Raw genomic sequence first — 21,515 nt, forward strand, 5'->3', positions numbered from 1 at the left:
TCAACATATTGACTTGTAGCCAAACAGAATCACGCTGTGCTATTGCTGTCTCTTAGGGGGGTCAGCCATTGTGTACTGCTGGTTGCACATGATTGATTTCTTTGCTGTGGCACACCAAAAGGTTCCCCCAACCGCTTACGAAGTGATTCACAAACAGAAAGAGAGGTTACTGGGTACATTTGTCTGTGTTTGCGTGTAGGGGGAAAGATGGTTTTGCGGTCGAAGCGATTCATTAATAGCATAAATGTGTTTTCTATTTTCTCTGCGTGTTTGTGGGCGGAACAATTTTCAGCCACATGCAGTGCTGTCTGTGGGGGGTGGGGGGCGTTCATCGATGACATCAGAGGTCAGGCAGGAAGGAATTTTAAAGACCAACACTCAAAACCAAACCACACTCCCTATTGCCCCCCTCCCATCTCCATGGCAAAACAAATATTTTACCTCCCGACACGCACTCACACACACACCTAAACCAATGTGCAGGAAGTTTCTCCCGCTGTTGATTTTTTTCGACCACCAGAACGGCAGAGGGGTGTTTCAGAGAGCGACAAGTTTGAGGTCATTGTCCAGATTCAAAGGAGGGCCTCTCTTTACGTGCTGTTTTATGACGCAGACAGACACCACAGGGTCGTCGTGGCTACAGTCTCCATGGGGTCAGAGATGGGGGAGAGGAAAAGCTATTTTTCACCACACACTAACATTGAACCAGAGCAAACAGTGGATTCTCCCTGGGACCCGATGTAAAGGAAAGGCAGTTACTACTTCACAGCTTCATGACACCTCATATTTCTTAGTGCTGGCTGATGTGGAAGTTTGAAATAAATGCAATTTGCAATACAACATTAGGAACATTTTAAGTAATGATATTGGAAGCTTCCCTATTCAATGTTTTTCAGGCTGTGAGAATTTCCAGGGGTGTTGTTCAGCGGTGTAATGTGTTTTTCCCAAATACAACATACAGTAAGATATCAAATAATGGGGCTCACTCTGGCAAACACACACACATGCAGCACACACACACACACACACAGTTCTGAAAGTCATCAGAATTCTCCCTAAACAGATCCAGTTCTTCCAATTAGGCTGCTTGCAGGCCAGTGAAGCGTGGAACATTAATAATGGGTCTGGAGACAGGCCTTATCACTAGCGCTGCAGCTCCAGCCAACCTCAATTACCTCATAAATGCTTAGCAAGTCCAACAAAACAATACCGCAGGGGCGAGCAAGGCCCCACTCACTGCTCACACACACACACACACACACACACACACACACACACACACACACACACACACACACACACACACACACACACACACACACACACACACACACACACACCTCCCAACACTATTCACTAATAGGCTTTTAATACTCCGGTTGGGAAGTTCAGATCAAAGATACTTTGAGTTATGAGACTGATTGAGAATTCTAAATATAAAGAATAGGAACATAGACAGGATATTATACTGCAATATAACAAACACATCAAGTGTGGAAATATGAGCAAATATGTGGCAAATTATGGTGGAATTGCTTTAGTGAGAAGACGAGGGATTGGGGTTGTAATTAATGTGTGTACATGCATCTGCTGTGTACTGTATGTGCATTTTTGTCTGTGTGTGTGTATACTCTGCCCTGTTATTTATTTCACACTGGACCCTCTAGTGTTTGATGGACAGGCAGTCTTCCCACGAGTGTGTAGACTGTGGAGGAGTGTTGAGCTCAGACACATTATAATTATCCTCAGCCTCACCAGTTCTTAACACGGTCACACAAACATTGACCTTTACAATGCCAGCCATCTCTCGCTTCTTTCTTTCTTGGTCCATCTCTCTTTTTCTACGGTATGCACTGTTTCTTTCACTTTATGTCAGTCTCTTTCTTGGTTTCTATATGCTTCCCCCTTTCCCTACATCTCTCTCGTTTGTTTTTTTCTCTCTCCCCATTTCTCCCTCTCAACACACGGAAACATACATCAACCACACACTGTATGCATCCTCCATTACCCAGCCAGTATCTTAGGCCGATCTGGCACTCTGTGTAACGTAGCAACATGTTGGGCTAAAGACAGAGGTTCAAGTGTGTAATAACCTTCCCCTGCATTCCACCCTTCTGTCCTAAACCCCGCCCACTCAGGATTTGGGAAAACAATTAGGAGGAGAGACGGATCACAGACTTCTGGAAATGACTCCATGAAACCATTTTCCTTGTCCCCGAAGTGGAGAGGAGAGGGGAAATGGAGAGCGAGAGAGAGACTGCTGAATGCTAAAGTCTGAGTTCAACAGGCTGGAGTTTGTTTGTGTTGCTCTACTTCAGGGATGGGCAATGGTGACCATGTAGCCCCCTTTTGTAGGAACTCAGTCTCAACTTACTGTTGAGAGTTAGAATAGTATCAAATATATATTTATGTTTATTGTCAAATACACTGTATCGATGCAGTGAATAGGGCCCCCAAAAGGCCAGGGCAGCTCTGTGTGGCTGTGGGTACTGTGAACCCTCATGATGACTTCAGATTTCTTGTGGCCCCCACCCCCATCAAAGTTGCCTATCCCTGGTCTACTTCATGGTGAGTCAAAGCACATATACCCCCATCATCTCTACACTCTTAGAAAAGGGTTCTGCGGCTGTCCCCATAGGATAACCCTTTTTGGTTCCATGTAGTACCCTTTTTGGTTCCAGGTTGAACTATTTTGGGTTCCATGTAGAACCGTCTGTGGAAAGGGCTCTACATGGAATCCAATAGGGTTATACCTGGGACTAAAAGGGTTCTACCTGGAACCAAAAGGGGTTCGTTAAACGGTTCTCCTATGGGGACAGCTGAAGAACCCTTTCTGGTTCTAGATAGCACCTTTCTTTTCTATGAGTGTACCGCCATCACCACTACAACCTCCATCACGATAAGGCAGGTCATAGCCTGGTTCTGCTGGGCCTCGGCTACACGGGGCTGGCTGGGCTGGGCTAGAGACACTCCCTAGAGATATTTGAACACAGACCCATATTGAACATGCTACCAAAGAACACATAGTCAAGCTACAGTACTGGATCCCTCGCACAGTCACATAGATTTACTAACTTGCCATCGCTAAACATGGCAAGTTAGAGTAAAACTGTTTTACCCACACTGTACTATCAGAACGAAATAACTCAAATAACTGAAAAGTAGAGTGTTTCTGAGTGTATCCATACTATAACAGATCTGCTCCTATGGGCTTCAGATGGATGAAGGTCAGGGGAAGTCACATACTGGGGGCTGCTTTAGTGCTCTCTGGTGCATACGGGGAAATTAGGTCATTCCTCAGCAGGAACAAACTCATATGCAGGTGCCCTACAGGGAACAGGGAAGCCTATGGGAATGCCTTATGCATGTAATGTATGTGTGTTTACAACTATATGCCAAGAGTGGTTAGCATTCTGGGTGAGGACCACTTTATACCCTGAGTCCCTCCCGTATATCTCTTAGAGGGGTGCAGTGGCATGGAGGGTGGGTGGCTAGGTGGTTGATGAGGTGGCAGGGTGAGAGAGATCCTGAATCGTGCACCAGCTAGGCATGTAGGAGTGGGCATGGCCTGGACTGCCTGCTCCATATGGTCTTTACATTAGTGGCACATTGGGAAAACTCAGACCAACACTGCACACTCCTCACTAATGTATGTAGGACACACAAAAAAACACACGTACAGATGTAGGATCTTAATTTGAGCAAGTTTGCTGCAGCAGGAAAATAATTCTGCAGCAACAGAACATGTGAATTATTATGTGGATTATAACTAATGGACATTTTTTGTAGGGGCTGATAGAGTTTTTGTTATGGCAAATCAAGTCTGAAATTTTAAAGTGGAAATTACAAACTTTAGAAGCCTTTTTAAACTTCTAATACATTAAAGGTTGCATTTCCTTCTGTGTAGAAAAATTCTCAGCAAAAGAGTGATCAAATGAAGATCCTATTTCTAAATGCACCTGTATACATATGTGTACTGTAAACACACACACACACACACACACACACACACTATCCTTGTGCTACTTTCCAGTGAAAGTTTCTCCCCTCCCCTTTTCCACTGGGATGAATGTGAGAAAGCCTCGGTCCACACAGTCACTGCAACCCTAACCTCTCCTCCCTCTAAATCAAATCAAATCAAAATGTATGTTCCACGTACACAGTTTAGCAGATGTTATAGCGGGTGCAGCGAAATGCTTGTTACTAGCTCCTAACAATGCAGTAAAACGTCAAACAAATACACACACAAAAATAAATAAAAACATCAGGACAAATCCAATGAACAACCCAAATAGCACTACACAACCACTTTAAAGTTCCTCTGACTCAAACATGTTCAGGCCTACTATGGAATAGATGACAGAATGAGATTATGTTAAAGGAAAGACTACAACAACAGGAAGTATGAAGACAGAGACGCTTTGTGTCAATCAAGTGACACGTGCAGGCTAAGAGACAGATCCCATGTAACAGCAGCCATACACACACACCTCCTGCAGCTCTTCCTCCTAAGGAAGGCAGAGGGCCATGTATCCCAACACGTCAGTGCTGTGTTGGCCTCGGGACCTGGGTCCAGATAGGCCACTTAATTAACAAACACTCCCCCCATCCCATCACACACACCCTGGCCCAAACCATACTGATTGACACTGGCGTATGGAATTCACAGGAGGGATCTATTTCTGGGGCTAGGTGTTGACACTAAGGGTTACACCTTCACTAGCCAAACGGCCACACCTCAGGTGCAGGAGAAAGGTTTGCTTTGGCTGCTGCGTGAGGTTTTCATGCTTTAATCTCATAGAACACTGCTGACTCTCTGTCTCTTCATCTTTCATGATATTATCTAACATCTGGTCTTTTAAAAAATGATCTTGCTTCTTTTCTCTTTATTTCTTCCCTCTCCCTCTCTCAATCCCTCTCTTTCGGTCTCTCTCTTTCTCAATCCCTCTCTCCCATACACACTGTTGTTATTTCACTGTCATCTTACAAAAATGCCTTACTAACGTTTTTTTGCACACTTAAGATTCACTGTTACACATCTTGAGGACTAACAGAATAACATTTCAGTGAGAAAGTGGCACAACAAGCCACAGAAGACCCCCCCATTGTTTCCTCCAGAGAGGTATTGACATGTGTTCTCTTCCATCATTCCCTTTGAGAGAACCACACTGCCTTTGACATCACAGCCCTGTCTGGGGTTGCAAAGTTACCGGTAATTTACCAAAGTTACCGGAATCGTCAGTAAATTTGGTATATAGAAAATATATGGCAATCCATCATTGGATTTGGTAATTTATACTTGAATAACTTTTAAAGATGCACTTCTCAGAAATTGTTCCGCCATGTCCTGGTAAAATTCTAATAGTTCTCCTAATTTCAGTTTATGTGACAAAACAAGCAAGGAAAGTGTAGAGAATCATTGTACCATCTAAACCGCTGTGAAATACATTTTCCATAAGCAAAAATATTGTATTTTCAGCTGTTTGAAGCTGGCTTAGAAAACAAAGTAAAAGAAGCAAAAACTTAAGCACGGGAAGCATAGAAATAGTGCACATAGAATAGATCTACTGCTTCTTAGACTTGCTTTCAATAAGAATGACAAATCTATAACTCAAATTTCGATGTGAATTTTGTCAGGTCACCTAAAAAGTTATATTGCAGCTTTAAAAAAATGTATTTATATAAAAGTATTCATTGTCCATTAGTTTAGTAGATCTGGTTCTAGAGAAAATAGACCAATTAATGAAAAAAAAGTATCTAATCAAGAATTACATTATTTTCAATTACTTCTGCAACTCGTCCAACTAATTACTTTTTTTCACAAATGCCACCAGTTTGACGCCAAAACATTGACTACAAATACATATTGACATAGCAAAAACAATATAAAGGATATTCATGCTGAAACCCTCATATTAAACACCAAAGGTATTCAATTAGTATATCATTTTATACAGCTTTTTCATTCCATTTTTTATTTTAAAATCATCTTATTTAATTATTTAATATATTTGACATGTGATAAGGCCAGAGATAATTACATACACCTGTGATAATCTAAGGTACACTAGATGTTTTGTGATAGATTACATAAAATCCTTGAAAGATACCAGAATTCTGGTAGTTTACTGGTAAACTTTGAAAGTTTCCAGTAAAATACCCTCCCTTTGCAACCCTAGCCCTGTCACACTGAACAATGGCCTGCGCAAAGTAACCCACCCTGCCAGGGCCAGGTAGGACTCACCCTGTATATATGGAGAGAATCAGAGCACACTTCATGCAGATGAGAGCTGTGTGTGTTTCTCCATGGCATGATAGAGCGAGGCCTGCTCTGTGCCAAGGCTGCAGTTTTCTCCAGCCAGAGGGAGATGAGCACAGATACATCATTATGGCCTCATTTATCACCCATGGGACATCTTGGCAGCGCTCCTCACTCCCACTCTCTCTCTCCTTTTCTACTTACCTCCCTCCCTAAATCTTTGTCCCTCTTTCTGTCTTCTCCCTCTCATACTTAACTCCCTATTTCTCCCCTTTATTAATGTAGTTACTTCCCTCCTATCTATCCGGTCTTTTGGCTGTGGGGACGGAAGGTAGACTAGCGGTTAGGTTAGGTGTTGGGTCAGTAACCGAAAGGTCGCTGGTTTGAATCCCCGAGCCGGCGAGGTGTAAAAATCTGTTCTTCTGCCCTTGAGCAAGGCAGTTAACCCCCAACAACAACTGCTTCCTGGGTGCCGATGACATGGATGTTAAGGCAGCCTCCCACACCATTCTGATTCAGGGGAGTTGGGTTAAATATGGAAGACACATTTTGGTTGAATGCATTCAGTTGTGCAACTGACTAACAACCTCCTATCCCTCTTTCTGTCTCTAAATGCCTCTCCTAGCTCCCACGACCGTTCATCCTCTCTGGTAACCAAATAGCCTTCAACCTGTCAGGCTGTTTTCACTCCAGCACTCCCCCTTTCCTCCTCCTCCTGCTGCTCTCTGTGCCAGTGGGTGCCCTCTGCACTCTGCTTGCCTCATCTGTCCTCTGTGAGCATCGCGTGACAATTGGGAAATATAGGGATTCACTGATGCATGTTCAGTGTGTGTGTGTGTGTGTATTGGAAGCCTGAGGGTGGTATCATTGGCACCTGGTGACGTCCACAGCCTCATGGGTCCTGTGGGTGGCACGTGGGAGAGGGGTGGGGAGCACAATGAGCATCAACAGCACCTGGTGGGTGGCACTCTGAAGTCTGTGCTTTCCATATATATAACGTTGCACACTGAAGCCTTTTGCAATGCAGTCAGTGCACAGAGACCTGGGTGTCTACAGAGCCCCAAGTTCTGCCTCCATATAAACCAACCGTCTCATAAAAACCCTGCCTCCCAACCACACCTTTACCCTCCCCCCAGAGCCCTGCCTGAGAGCTTTAGGACCACAGGGGTGGCGACCACCACTACCTGCAATAACATATGGATGGCATTCTGTCCAATTAGGGCTCAGTTGCTGTAGATGAACATCATTAGTCCCTCTGGTCCTGTATTTAACTTAGGGAAGCTTGACATTATAAACAGGAGATAAAAGGAGAAAGTATAATGACCGTAACGAGCCTGGGTCTGCTGTGATGATGCTTCTCCTAAGAGACAGATGCAACTTCCCAGGATCCGTAGCAGCAGAGTTAAATGCCCAGGGGTTGCTACTCCACAGTGCTGTCATAAAGTGTGTTGTGGCGTGGCTGATCGCAATTTGACCTTCTGGTAAAGAAGCAAGCCCCACTTAACGGGACTTCTGACTTCATGGCATGCTATTTTCCTCCCTCCTCTCAACAGAGCCCTGACCCACTTCTCTTTGGCATGTGGTGTGGGCTATATAGAAACCTTTAAAACAGCCATGTCTGATGCGTGTCGTCAGACAACTAAGCCAATGGGAGAGAATTAATAGAACTCCTTTACATTCTCTGAAGACAGAAAATACAACTTCTTTACACATTTGTTCCCGAATGAAACCAAGTGGTTCTCTCTTTCTGACACTGGTCACACTGACAGTTATTTTGTAAACTTGGATTGCATCTCCGCAGTCCCACAGCTCTAGCTAGCTAACCACCACCATGTCCCAGGCCAGATAGGGAAAGGAAGATATACGCCATGCCTTTGGGATTTACTCAATGTGACCTGACATATGACACAACAACATTAACACATGACCCCAGGACTCATTTGCCCAAAGCACTCTGCTAAAGCAGGCCTGTCAGTCTGACAAATGAGCACCCATCATCCAGTCGTTCCAGGTTATAGGCCAATCTGTGTGGAATCAAGACAGAAATAGGAAATGCAGATGCTTGAAATATTCTAGGAGCAGAATCATAACCACCAAACTGTTCATGTAGTCTACTTTCCAGTGTGAACTGGTGAGCGTTAGGAGTGGTGTGCTTGGCAACTAGTATTCTGTCCCCTAAGCAAACATGAAGGAAACACAAAGAAATTGTTTGGGAGTTAAGCCCAATTAACAGAGCTTTAGCACAATGGCTCAGCTGTGTGTCTCATCTTTTCATTAACTCAAGCAGAGAGATCTGAGGCTGCTCTCTCTCCAATGAAACTCCAATATAGCCTTTCGTGTGTAATGAACCCACGGTTAGGAGTAAGACCTTACCAATTTAACGATTTACAAACCACTTTCACCAGAATGTAAAGAGATGGCTGATGGAGATAGTTAAATATCTGCATCATCTAAGGCTTCTTCAATGACTGATTATCTACACTATAGCTCAGACAAAGAGAGATCATTTGTGGGTGTGTGCGGCAATGCGTGAGTTTTTGAGTGAGTGAGTCTGTGCGTGCCTGCGTATGCGTGAGCAATGCAGTCTATCAACTAACAGTCTAAGTCTGACGTGACCATCCTCTGTAGAAAAGGCAGCACTGGCAGATTTCAGTTTCATCTCTGTCAGCACAACTATAAAAAAGTGGCAGTCAACAAGGTAGAAGTAGAGGGGATGAAGGTCTTGTGTTCTAAGCCAACTATCTTACATTTACATTCCCCTGGGCGGAAATCTGCTAAGACTATTCTGTATAAAAGAAGCCAGCAGAGAAAGCCCTATTGTAATGTCATTCGAGCTAGTTGGATTTGACATGATTTCCATGAGATTTTATGATAATGTGTTTAATTCTATGAAACATAGTCTGGTTTAGCGAGGAAACAATCTGAAAATGAGAGGACTGGGTGAGTAGAGGGAATAGAAAAATGTGTTCTGGTTAGATCCATGACAGAGAGATGAGAGAGGAGAGCAGTGGTTTGGCTGGCACATAGACAGAGGGTCTCACTCTCTTTATCCCTCTTCTTTCTCTCCCACTTTTCCTTCTGTGTCTCCACTCCTTTCCCCTCAATCTGGCCTCATCGTTTCAGTATCCCTTCTTTCTTCCCCCCCCCCTCACTCAGCCCTCTCTCTCTGCACCTCACTCTTATCCCTCTCATTCAGCACCTCCCTTGTCCTCTCCCACCCCATACCCCCACCCTCCCTAAATATTAATCTCTCCCTCACTCCCCCTCTTCCACCCTCTCAAATCAAATTCAGCCTGCTTTATCCTCTCTCTCTCTCCCATCTCTAGAGTTGTTGAAGGAAGGCCTTGTGTTTGACAGACAGGTCCAGAGTGCAGTCACCTTCCTGGCCTGTGCTATCAGATGGCAGGCTTGGAAGTACTGAGTGGCAGGCTGGTTAGTCAGCCCGCTTTCTTGGCTCTCTGGCAGATTCAAGTGTGGTGGGTGTCGAGCCTAACACTGGAGACAAAGATACGTTTGGCTTTGCACACAAAGAAAATCGAATAAAAATTATGTTGGACATGTGTAATATAAACATACTAAATGTCACTCAGATGCAATTATTTGAAATTCCGTGTATAGATGGAATGAATTTGTTCATGTTGATGTTGGCGCACGCTTCTCTATTTTCCCCAGTTACAAGCTGTAGGCCTACACTGTGACATCACTACAGAGGCAGTCTGCATTGTGAGCTCACTGAGGGGTTCCCGGCTCTGTTTCCATATCAATGTCGCTCATGTCGCCCTTGTTCAAACTCTTTTCAGTGGACAGTTGACTGGCGTGATATTTGGTTATGTTGTTATACTAGAACAGGAGGAGCTACAACAGTAACAGACTAAAGATGGATGATTGGCAGCATTAAACCAAAGTGTCTGAGATTAAATATGATTCAAGATTAAATCTCCCCGCTGGTTTGGCTCGTAGCGAGTTGTGCCCGGGACATTGATCAGTAAACAGCATTAGAGCAGGAAATGGGGCTGGCAGCACACCCACTCTTTAAATCAATGGGCACACCTACCACCTGGAGAGCCTCTAAAGATCAACACACCACATCCATCCAGCCCATTGTCTTTCACTCTCTCTCCCTCCTTTAATCTTCCCCTCCTCTGCCCTCAGCAGAGCCCTCTTCCTGGGGGTATTGTATTGAAAGGAGGCTGTTTGTCCTGGGTCTGTGTGGATTGATGCAGTCAGCACTAGCCTTCAGTGTGTAGCTCTAAGTAAAGGTTCAAATGGCCAGTTGGAACCCAAAATGGGATTAACTTTCCAAGATTCTTATCTAGCTGACAGTTTTACATCTGCCCCTGTTGATACCACTTTCAATCAAAATATCTGTTCTATTTTTCCTGGTTTAACCACTGGCTCTAAATCAGTCAACATGGAGGCCATTTTAGGGACAGAAAGGGCGTGTTCAGGAAGCCACAGCCTGTTATGTGTCAAACCCTATTCTTCTCCCTACTAGGCCTGTGCCAGCCACTCACACCCGGGGGCCATAAACATTGAGTGCAGGCACATCTATGTGGAATGTACCTCGCGATTTATAGACACTCACACGGACAATAAAGACGGCAAACCCAGCAGTGTATAGCTCAGATATAAACTGTACTTTAACTTGTCATATCTGACATGATTTGAAGCATAACACACACCAAAAGCCTTTGATATAAATGCCTAGACTACCCTGATATTCACAGCCAACTACACACAACCTTAACGCACAACCCTAATACACTCACACACCTTGTTGCTGAGACAATAGTATGCTCCCTGTCCCTGCTATAGTCCCATATAAGTGGAGTTAAAAATAAAAGACGAAGGTATGTCACACAGCTGTGAGATGCAGGGAGATTTGTGTGCTGTCAGTCCACTTAAATCACAACAGCTGAGATGACAGGAGACTGCTTTTACACTGCCTTTTCCCTTCTCTCTCCCTCTCTTTTTCTCTTTCTTCCCGCTGTTTCCTCCTTTTTTCTGTCTCCCTCTTTTTACTGTACTCACCCTTTCACTATTTTCCATCGCTCACTCCAAAGATAAAGCTACCCACTCCCAACACCTTACCTGGCAGGCTCTACAGAGCAGTGCTAAGAGAACCGAAGGACATGCTTCAAAAGATGTTGACATCACAAATGTCACAAGCCTTTCATACATTACTAACACACACACACACACAAAATCTGAATCCCACAAAATCTCATGACAACAAAAGACTTATAGAGACACAGAAATGTATTTCCAAATAACCTAAAATACCAGTTGTGTACACATTTGCCTAAAGAACAACAAGTCAGTCAATCACTAAAGGTATTACACATAACAGAGAGAAAAGCTAGGAAACTAACATGAGTGTATCCAGGCAGAGATTCCATGGCTGTCAGTTTGTGTGTGTGTGAAATGGCATGTTTGCTACAGAGTTGAATTAATATGTAAAAGTTACTCACCACTTCCCCTCCAGCTGGCTGAGCAGTGCAGGGACTAGGGATCATACAGTCAAACGACAGAGGCTCTCAGAGGATAATCACTGCAGCACGATAGCCTGAAAACACTTTCAACGTTTATGTAATTGAAAAAGTCTGTTCCTCTCTCAGATGAGCAACCAGGAGAGAAGGGTGAGAGAGAGAGACTGACATGGAGATGATTGCCTTGAGTGTGTTGCTGATCTGAAGGGGAAGACTGCACTAGACTGCAACCAGTGGATCAACCATACGGGTGCATGGAGTGGGAGAAGGAGGGACAGAGAGAGGGAAAGAGCTGCTCACCAGAGGAATGTGATCAGGGATGATCACCAAGCTAGGAGCTGAGCAGGCAGGTTCCTTAACCAGGACCCCCAGTTAGCATGGAGGTTAGATTGCCACAGTGGAAAGCTAGGGAAAAGAGGACTAATCAACACGTTGTGCCATATAAAAAGGACAGTAGAAGGTTACCTTCAGGTTTCATTGTGGTATGTTACTCTCCTCTACCTACTGAAAAGACTGGAGCGGAGCAGAGTGGAGAAACTGGGTACAGCTACTGCCAGCATCTTTTCACTATAATCTACCTCTACTTCCACACATCTGTCTGCACAGTGCTGAACTGGATGGAAACATCTGCTATAATACTTTCTGTAGAGCCAGATCGTATGTGATGTGCAGCTAGTAACGCTCTATTGGTTTAACTACAGAGAGCTACAGTTGAAGTCGGACGTTTACATACACTTAGGTTGGAGTCATAACTAGTTTTTCAACCACGCCACAAATTTCTTGTTAACAAACTATAGTTTTTCCAAGTCGGTTAGGACATCTACATTCTGCATGACACAAGTCATTTTTCCAAAAATTGTTTACAGACAGATTATTTCACTTATAATTCACTTAATCACAATTCCAGTGGGTCAGAAGTTTGCATACACTAAATTGACTGTGCCTTTAAACAGCTTGGAAAATTCCAGAAAATTATGTCACGGCTTTAGAAGCTTCTGATAAGCTAATTGACATAATTTGAGCCAATTGGAGGTGTACCTGTGGATGTATTTCAAGGCCTACCTTCAAACTCAGTGCCTCTGCTTGACATCATGGGAAAATCTAAAGAAATCAGTCAAGACCTCACAAAAAAATGGTAGACCTCCACAAGTCTGGTTCATCCTTGGGAGCAATTTCCAAACGCCAGAAGGTACCACGTTCATCTGTACAAACAATAGTACGCAAGTATAAACACCATGGCCGCCATACCGCTCAGGAAGGACACGCGTTCTGTCTCCTAGAGATGAATGTACTTCCTGCACTTTTTGCACCATCAATCCCAGAACAACAGCAAAGGACCTTGTGAAGATGCTGGAGGAAACAGGTACAAAAGTATCTATGTCCACAGTAAAACAAGTCCTATATCGACATAACCTGAAAGGCCGCTCAGCAAGGAAGAAGCCACTGCTCCAAAACTGCCATAAAAAAGCCAGACTATGGTTTGCAACTGCACATGGGGACAAAGATTATACTTTTTGGAGAAATGTCCTCTGGTCTGAGGAAACAAAAACAGAACTGTTTGCCCATAATGACCATTGATATGTTTGGAGAGAAAAGGGGGAGGCTTGCAAGCCGAAGAACACCATCCCAACTGTGAAGCACGGGGGTGGCAGCATCATGTTGTGGGGGTGCTTTGCTGCAGGAGAGACTGGCGCACTTCACAAAATAGATGGCAGCATGAGGGAGGAAAATTATATGGATATATTAAAGCAACATCTCAAGACATCAGTCAGGAAGTTAAAGCTTGGTCGCAAATGGGTCTTCCAAATGGACAATGACTCCAATCATACTTCCAAAGTTGTGGAAAAATGGCTTAAGGACAACAAAGTCAAGGTATTGGAGTGGCCATCACAAAGCCCTGACCTCAATCCTATAAAACTTTGTGGGCAGAACTGAAAAAGTGTGTGCGAGCAAGGAGGCCTGCAAACCTGACTCCGTTGCACTAGCTCTGTCAGGAGGAATGGGCCAAAATTCACCCAACTTATTGTGGGAAGCTTGTGGAAGGCTACCCGAAATGTTTGACCCAAGTTAAACAATCCCCATGTGATTGGCATGGGGAGAGGCGATGCTACCAAATTCTAATTGAGTGTATGTAAACTTCTGACCCACTGGGAATGTGATGAAAGAAATAAAGGCTGAAATAAATCATTCTCTCTACTATTATTCTGACATTTCACATTCTTAAAATAAAGTGGTGATCCTAACTGACCTAAGACAGGGAATTTGTACTAGGATTAAATGTCAGTAATTGTGAAAAACGGAGTTTAAATGTATTTGGCTAAGGTATATGTAAACTTCCGACTTCAACTGTGCACACATCTTAAATGGAGTGTAACCTCACCTTACCATAGGCCTCTCCATGCCAAACATAATCTCTCCCCAAACTGCCCCCTCTTCCCATGCCAATCACATGACGAATAAATATAGGAACAGGACCTGTAGAGCATGTGAGTACAGGTTAAATCAGAGCCATTTATCACTAGAGAGCCAGAGTGAGGTTTCTGGACCTGTCAGTAGTGTGCTGTGGGTAGAATATGATTGGTTCTACAGCAGCGCTCTACACTGTACAACTACTGTGAATCATTCCCATAAATCCATATGGATTTCTGTGGTGGAGGACAAGGAATCACGCCAGGAGAGCAGCACGCACTCATACCTGACAACTAGTGCCAGTGTTCTCTTTACAATCATCATCACCCTCATGCTCGTGCGCACGCGCCCTCCCATACACACACACACACACACACACACACACACAGTACGATGCCAGGGTGAACAGCCATGAACAGCCATGAACATTCCCCAGCAGCGTGTGTGTATGCCACTTAACATTAATGTACTGTATATTAGCCCAGTACTAGGCAACAAGCCACACTCAACCTCAAATGTCTCAGATGTTGCTATTTTTTGCTACTATGGACAGCTGCCTGCTAAAGTACATCATAATTTATGCATGACACTGAGAAATACCTAATGTCCAAAACAAGCTTTGGATCACTAGTAAAGACTCAATTTGGGAAAATACTGGCAGCTGTGTTGATGTCTTAACTGGTGTTCGTATTATAGTCGAGCCACACGATAGTATGCATTGGTTGAAGCTCAATGTTAAATTCAAATCTCCCTGCCATCATATCTAAGCCAATATAACATCAATGTGGAATTCGCAAATCAACTTGATTTGAGGTACACAACACTCTCCCCACCTCTTGTGATGATCCGTCCGGCCTTTACCGAGAACCACAATACCAGATTTTTGACTGGGTCGTTAGCACTACGGTCGTCAGATTCTTTCGATTTCCCTAACCGAGCTCAAATTCTAGATGTTGGATTAAAACGAGGCTACAGCACTCATACGGTGACCATTAGACTTAGATCCATTGGACTGAATAAGTTTGTAGGTGCAACAGTTTTTATTAAATTCACCGCTATCGCGTGCACATTTCTGCCCAATATAAACCAACGATGTGTGCTACCTTCTTGCAGCATTTCTGACCACGCTAACATCTTTTCAGCCAAATCTCATAATTCTAAAACTGGGTACAACTCAGTTGCTGCGCAACAGTAGCAGCTAGCAGCCCAACGAACCCAAAGGCTTTTGACCCCCTCCCCACCTCCGTTTCCCGACACACACACCAACAGCGTGTGCTTATTGTTATTTACTTGGTGTCTCTTAAAAGAGCCTTTGGGTTCGTTGGGCATCATTGAGTGGCAAGGGTCAGAGAGTGTGATGTGTACTAGTACTATTGTGGTGTCTTGCTACCATGGAGGAGAGAACAGTGGAGAGACCAGTTCTCAAACTCTCAAGGAAGTGGTCGTTGTCCTCACTGTCAGATGCACGCCATCCCTATGGTACAAATGACCTTGATAAGTTGTACAGGTTGTTAATGTTTCTCCTTTTCAGGCACCACCTTCTGTCATTTGAGAAGCATGAAATATGTCAAGCTGGCCTATGTGGAGCTGACAAATGACTTACGCTTATTCATATGCCCACTATCAGTAGTACTTATGTATGTTCTATTCCCAACCTGTGAGTACTCACATCTGTTTCTTATATTTATACTGCCATTTATAAATGTGGGAATGTGTGCTATTTTACTGGAGTTGGACAGCGGTGTACAGCATTACTAAGAACGTTTGTAGCTAAAGGATTTAGAGCACCTATCCATTGTCCGATTTGTACGTACGTATTCTTAAAAGTGTTTTGTACTTGTCTAATGACTTTGTATTTTACAGGTGCTTCTCAGCCGTTTGTCATTTGTTTGTTTTAGGAGTTACCAAAATTGCTATTGACTAGCCACAGGGTTATACAGGCTTTTTTTGTTCAAGCCCAGTGCTACCACACCTGATTCTACGAACTGTTCATCAAGACCTCAGCTGTTCATCGAGAATCAGGTCTGTTAAAACTGGGCATGAACAAGAAAGCCTGCATAACCCTGTAACTCTTCAAGAGCAATTGTGGCCATGCTTGAATTCTATGTATAAAGTTTACTATATCTGATGAATGTACATTTGATTGTAAATTGTATATTTTATACTAATTCACTATAGTTTACAGGTAATGTAGTACTAGGCCTTTCTTCAATAAACTTTTATTACCGAGAACCACAAAGTACATTTCCATGTAAATAGTTAATGGGTAGATGATTATTTTGTGTATTTTACAGGAGCCATCTCAATTGTCTTGTTAAGAGATCAGGGAACAAATGTCTAGTTTACTCCATATTGGCGTAAATGGGTTTCAGTTTTTTCGCTTCCCTCTGGAAAAACAGCTGTCAATATTAAATGAATACTAATAACTACATTATTTCTGTTGCCATTTGTCATTGTGTACTTTTACTTTACTTGTATTGCTTTGTTTAGCTGTATTATAATGTTGTATAATCACCTTCAGATGTAAAAGCCATGGAAATTAAAAACAAAAAACTACGTTGGTCTGAAAAAGAAAGAAAATTCAGATGAGCACCACAATGCATACTTCACCCATGCTCTACCAACACACAGCTTTGACTTACTACAGTAGCTATGCTGGTCTATTGTACTTCCAACAACGTGTAGGCAGGTTGCTTAGAATTCATACTCTTCAGAGGGATAACGGACAATGGTGTCCTGCGATTAAAATAACATATATACATATAAACATACACACACAAAAACGTTCAAAAGTTTGGGGTCACTTACAAACGTTCTTTTAGAAAGAAAAGCACATTTTATGTCCATTAAAATAACATCAAATTGATCAGAAATATAGTGTAGACATTGTTAATGTTGTAAATGACTATTGTAGCTGGAAACGGCTGATTTTTTATGGAATATCTACATACTGTAGGCGTACAGAGGCCCATTATCAGCAACCATCACTCCTGTGTTCCAATGGCACGTTGTGTTAGCTAATCCAAGTTATCATTTTAAAAAGGCTAATTGATCATTAGAAAACCCTTTAGCAATTATGTCAGCACAAAAACAAGGACCCCAAACTTTTGAACGGTAGTATATATAGATATATATATATATCATTAGGCTGCTTGTATTTTTAGACATAGGCCGATTGTAAATGTGTATTATTGTAGCGTCATCATCTTTATTGCAGAAAGAAATACAAATACCAGTGTTGTAGCACTTGAGAGCAGTCTTGGGTCTGGTCTTGAGACCACATTGAGTGTCTCGGTCTTGTCTCGGTGTCTTGAGTCGGTCTCGGAAAGGGAGGACTCATCATTTCTTCCAGAGACCAGCGGAGTAAAACAAACTCTGAATTATCAGCTTCCACTCAGTCAGTGCATAAAACCGCTTTGCCAGGCCAAATATATACACTCCATTCTTGAAACATGAACATTTTACTGCAGTGGGCTAAATCAGGATCACACAGAGGTATTCTTGGTAGTCTTAAACAAATATAATTAGAAACAAAAGTACAGTATACACCTTACACACATGGTTATGGCCTTTAAAAAAAAGTAGACACCTGTACCATGTCAGATATAGAGTTGCCATTTATTCAATTTTGAGTTTGCATCCCAATATTACACTTTATATACATCACAGAAGACTGAAATATAATAACACTGACAAACACCAGATTTTTTGTTGTTGTATATAAATATAATCTTTATTAATTATGCAAGTACGGAAATGTTAATAACGTAAAGTTATTACAGCAACAGGGTAAAGGTACAGGACGCCAGGCAGGGTCAGGGGCAGGCAGAGAGGTCAGGCGGGGGGGCTCAGGGTCAGGACAGGTATGGGTCAAAACCAGGAGAACGAGAAAAGAGAGACTGGGGAAAAGCAGGTGCTGATACAAACACCGCTGATGACTTGACAAACAAGACGAACTGGCAGACAAACAGAACACCGGTATAAATACACAGGGGATAATGGGAAAGATGGGCAACCACTGGAGGGGGGTGGAGACAATCACAAAGACAGGTGAAACCGCTCAGGGTGTGAAACACAAGTTATTTTCAAAGACAAAAAAAACTATTCCACCACCACTCTTGCGGTTGAAAGTTATTCTTGAAATGGGAGAGGCTAATAAATTTGCAACAACATCCTCTTTGATACACCTGCTGGAGCCGCTGCAAACTAGCCTACAACAAAAGCTAGCTAGCTAGACCGTGGGACAACAACTGCTCACAATTGCGCAGTGTTTTTACGTTTTTGTGAAAACAGTCACACCCATTTCAAGTCAAAATGTGATTGGTTGATTACACTGTCACTCAACATTTTTCTCTTAATACAGTTGAATGGCAGATGCCTTCTATCTAGCTTCTGATGCCTTGCCAATGGCTGACTTGGCTAGCTATATTTATCTTCTCAGAGAGCACCAAAGAAAAATCCACATTGGATCTTTTTTTCTCTTTAGTCTTAACTTTCCAACAAAAACTGAAGAGATTAAATCAGAACGTCATTGAAAAGAATAATAATAATAATAATATTATTTTATAAATCCTTACCGCTTCTCTGAAGGCATAGAAGGCCCTCATTGTTTCCCACTGTGTTTGGGTTAGTAATAATTTGTAGACTGTCTCTATTTTCTCTCAGCATAATTTTTTTTTACACCATTCTGAATGTCTAAAGAATCCATATGTTGTTCTGAAATATGAACACAGAAATATTGGACATTTTGAACTCTATTGTCAAATTGCCACCATGAATTGGACTCGCATTTTTCTGGTCTCGAATCCCTCGTCCCCTTCCCGGTCTGGACTCGGTCTCGACCCCTTCTGGTCTTGGTCTTGACCCCGGCTAGATTTATTCCGGTCTTGGATCGGTCTCACTTTAGGTGGTCTCGAACACAACACTAACAAATACACACATAACTTTAAGCTGCTACATAGTCATATGACAGAGGTAATGAACTGTCCATTGTTCAGCACAGCAATTGATAAAACAGGACCATGTTTGAAAAGTATTACTCTGGTAAGCTAACTGTTACAGAAATTAGGAATGCAGACAGGCTCTATAGACCTCTATATCTTTATGAGTGACTGTGTCAAACACACCACCTCCTGTTATGTTGGGTACCTACTGACTCAAAAATGTGTTATGAAAAATGTACTTTCAATTACATGTATTGTTAAAATAAATATTGAAGGAAATACAGGCAGGCACCACATTACTACAAGACAAAACTGCTCATTCAATCAAGCCTGATGGTGTTGTAAGTATAAAACTAAAGCTTGCTTTCATTTTTTTTTTAAAGAAGCTTGAAATGGAAGTGGGGTAATGTCTTAGTGTGGGGTGGGAAGAATGCTATACATTACCTTGTATCTGGTATAAATCACATTATTGTGGGAGAACCTCCTCTAAGAGTATGAATTAGGCTGTTTGAAAAGGTTTGAATCCTAGGCAACATGCCTACACATGGTTGGAAGTACAATAGACTGTAGGCTGGAAAACCTTTGTAGAGCCTGGGTAAAGTACGCATTGTGTTGCTCATGTGAATTTCAGACCAATGCCTACTTCTCACTGAACAGTTTTTTGCTTTTAATTGCAACAAGGTTAGTGTATGTGGTCATGCAGAGGAAATGCTAAAGACGTGACTCTCCCCTCCTCCACCCCATCCCTCCATCACCCATCCCCCTGCCCACAGAGGTTAACTCGTTGTCTGCCCCTCAGGACTAAATTAAGTGATCAATCAATTGCACAGTCTCACTGAGAGAGGGGAACATGGGCCAACAGCACACACATACTGTAGAGTGGTAGAGGCAGCTAACTGCCCGAGTGAAAGGAGTGTGTGTGTTCATCACAAGCTGTTCTGAGATACTCATGTGCCATCTGCCTTATAAGGGGACTTGAAAAAAAGACACATGACTATTATAACATACAAAAATAAACAGCATGGTACAATGTAATGCAAATGATAAAAAATGTCAGACTACTCATCAAAAGTCTTTGATATACCCATAGTGCACCAAAGAATTGTGGGTTGGCAACTTGGCAAAGGTAATCAATGGTGACGGAAGAAATGTAGAGCTGGTACAAGATAGTTAGTGCCTACATATCTGAATCAATATTCTCTTCTCACCCATACCGGTGAAGAGAGAGAGCAAAGACCAATATAACACAATAACACGGCTGTAGCTATTAAAGCCATCACTCACCTCCACAAAGTAAATGTGTCACGCAGAAAATGGGCTTTGACATCCCATACACATAACAGAGAATCCTCACGATTAAGAACTCTGCTTCCGTCTCTTGTTGGGAATCTGCTTTCTTCTCCGATTCTGAAGCCATTAGAGAGACAGCTGGCAGACAGAGTGACATTGTACAATAGAGTATCAAAAGAACCCCATTGCTTCAGCCTACAGTATAAGCATGAGTCTAGACTGTAGTAGAGTATTAGGAGCTCCTATAGAGCAGAATCCTGTCTGAGACTATCCTGATGCAGAGCCTAAACACAGCAAGGAGTGTGCTAAGGATGGAAGCTCTGATCCAGGCTATCCACACTGGGCCAATTACAGGCTCGGACTGTCAGCTCACTGGCACATTACCATGCCTAGGTTACCCTTTCAGACCCCAGAGGAGAGGCCCGCTTAAGGCGTCCGCATGCTTCCCATCTGAAACATTTAGAGCATATATTATGAAAACATTGTGAGGTTTTTGTTCCTTTAGGTCTCCGGCAAGGTTTTTTTGCGCTGTTTGTGCACACATTTTCTTTGCTGAGGCAAGCCCAAGTTTGGTAACTGAAGTCTACGCCCCTTCGTCAGTGATTGATCAACAGTAGGGATTCTCCAATTAAGTGTTTGTTGTCATTCAACAAGAGATGACTTGTTTTCATGTAAACGTTTTCACTTGAGAAATACTGCACCAAACATCTTAGTTAGATGTAAAATTGTGCGACTAAGACCTCCTTGGCAAAAACAACAAAATGAATTATCTTAGGTTAGTTCTGAGAGATAAAAAGGTAGGAAGGTATTTTAAAGGAGTAGGCGAGGCACAGACGTACACTTCACCTAGCCATTCTGCTAGGAGCAAACCAAACCTAGTACGCCTTTAGACCACAGGCTGACCGTCAGCCAAGATGGAGAGAGTGAGAGGGGGGAGGTGAAGAAAGGAGAGAGAGAGAGACCATTCCACTCCTCTCTGCACTGCCCTGGCAGTGAGCCCTTTGGCAGGCCCTCTGGTATCCATTGCGTCTGGGTAATACTGGGGGTGGAAGGCGATGCGGGAGGGGGCTGAAAATCACCCAAAATGTCAGATGAGAAGAGAGCAAGGTTAAACCAACACTGAAA

The 21,515-nt window shown here is 42.9% G+C and overlaps 1 protein-coding gene across 2 annotated transcripts in view; it reads right to left on the reverse strand.

The window, feature by feature from the left end:
* prickle2b (prickle homolog 2b) overlaps positions 1–21,515 on the reverse strand; it is a 108,930-nt gene that overhangs the window by 48,406 nt on the left and 39,009 nt on the right. The window contains exon 1 of one of the 2 annotated variants that reach the window (XM_021569618.2): positions 11,731–12,571. The exons of the other annotated variant lie outside the window; for it this stretch is intronic. The gene's annotated coding sequence lies outside the window, so the exon portion shown is untranslated. Of the gene's footprint in view, positions 1–11,730; positions 12,572–21,515 lie in introns of those variants that run through there. 2 annotated transcript variants of the gene reach the window in all.

The sequence above is a fragment of the Oncorhynchus mykiss genome, chromosome 17 (assembly GCF_013265735.2).
Source record: "Oncorhynchus mykiss isolate Arlee chromosome 17, USDA_OmykA_1.1, whole genome shotgun sequence".
NCBI lineage: Eukaryota > Metazoa > Chordata > Actinopteri > Salmoniformes > Salmonidae > Oncorhynchus > Oncorhynchus mykiss.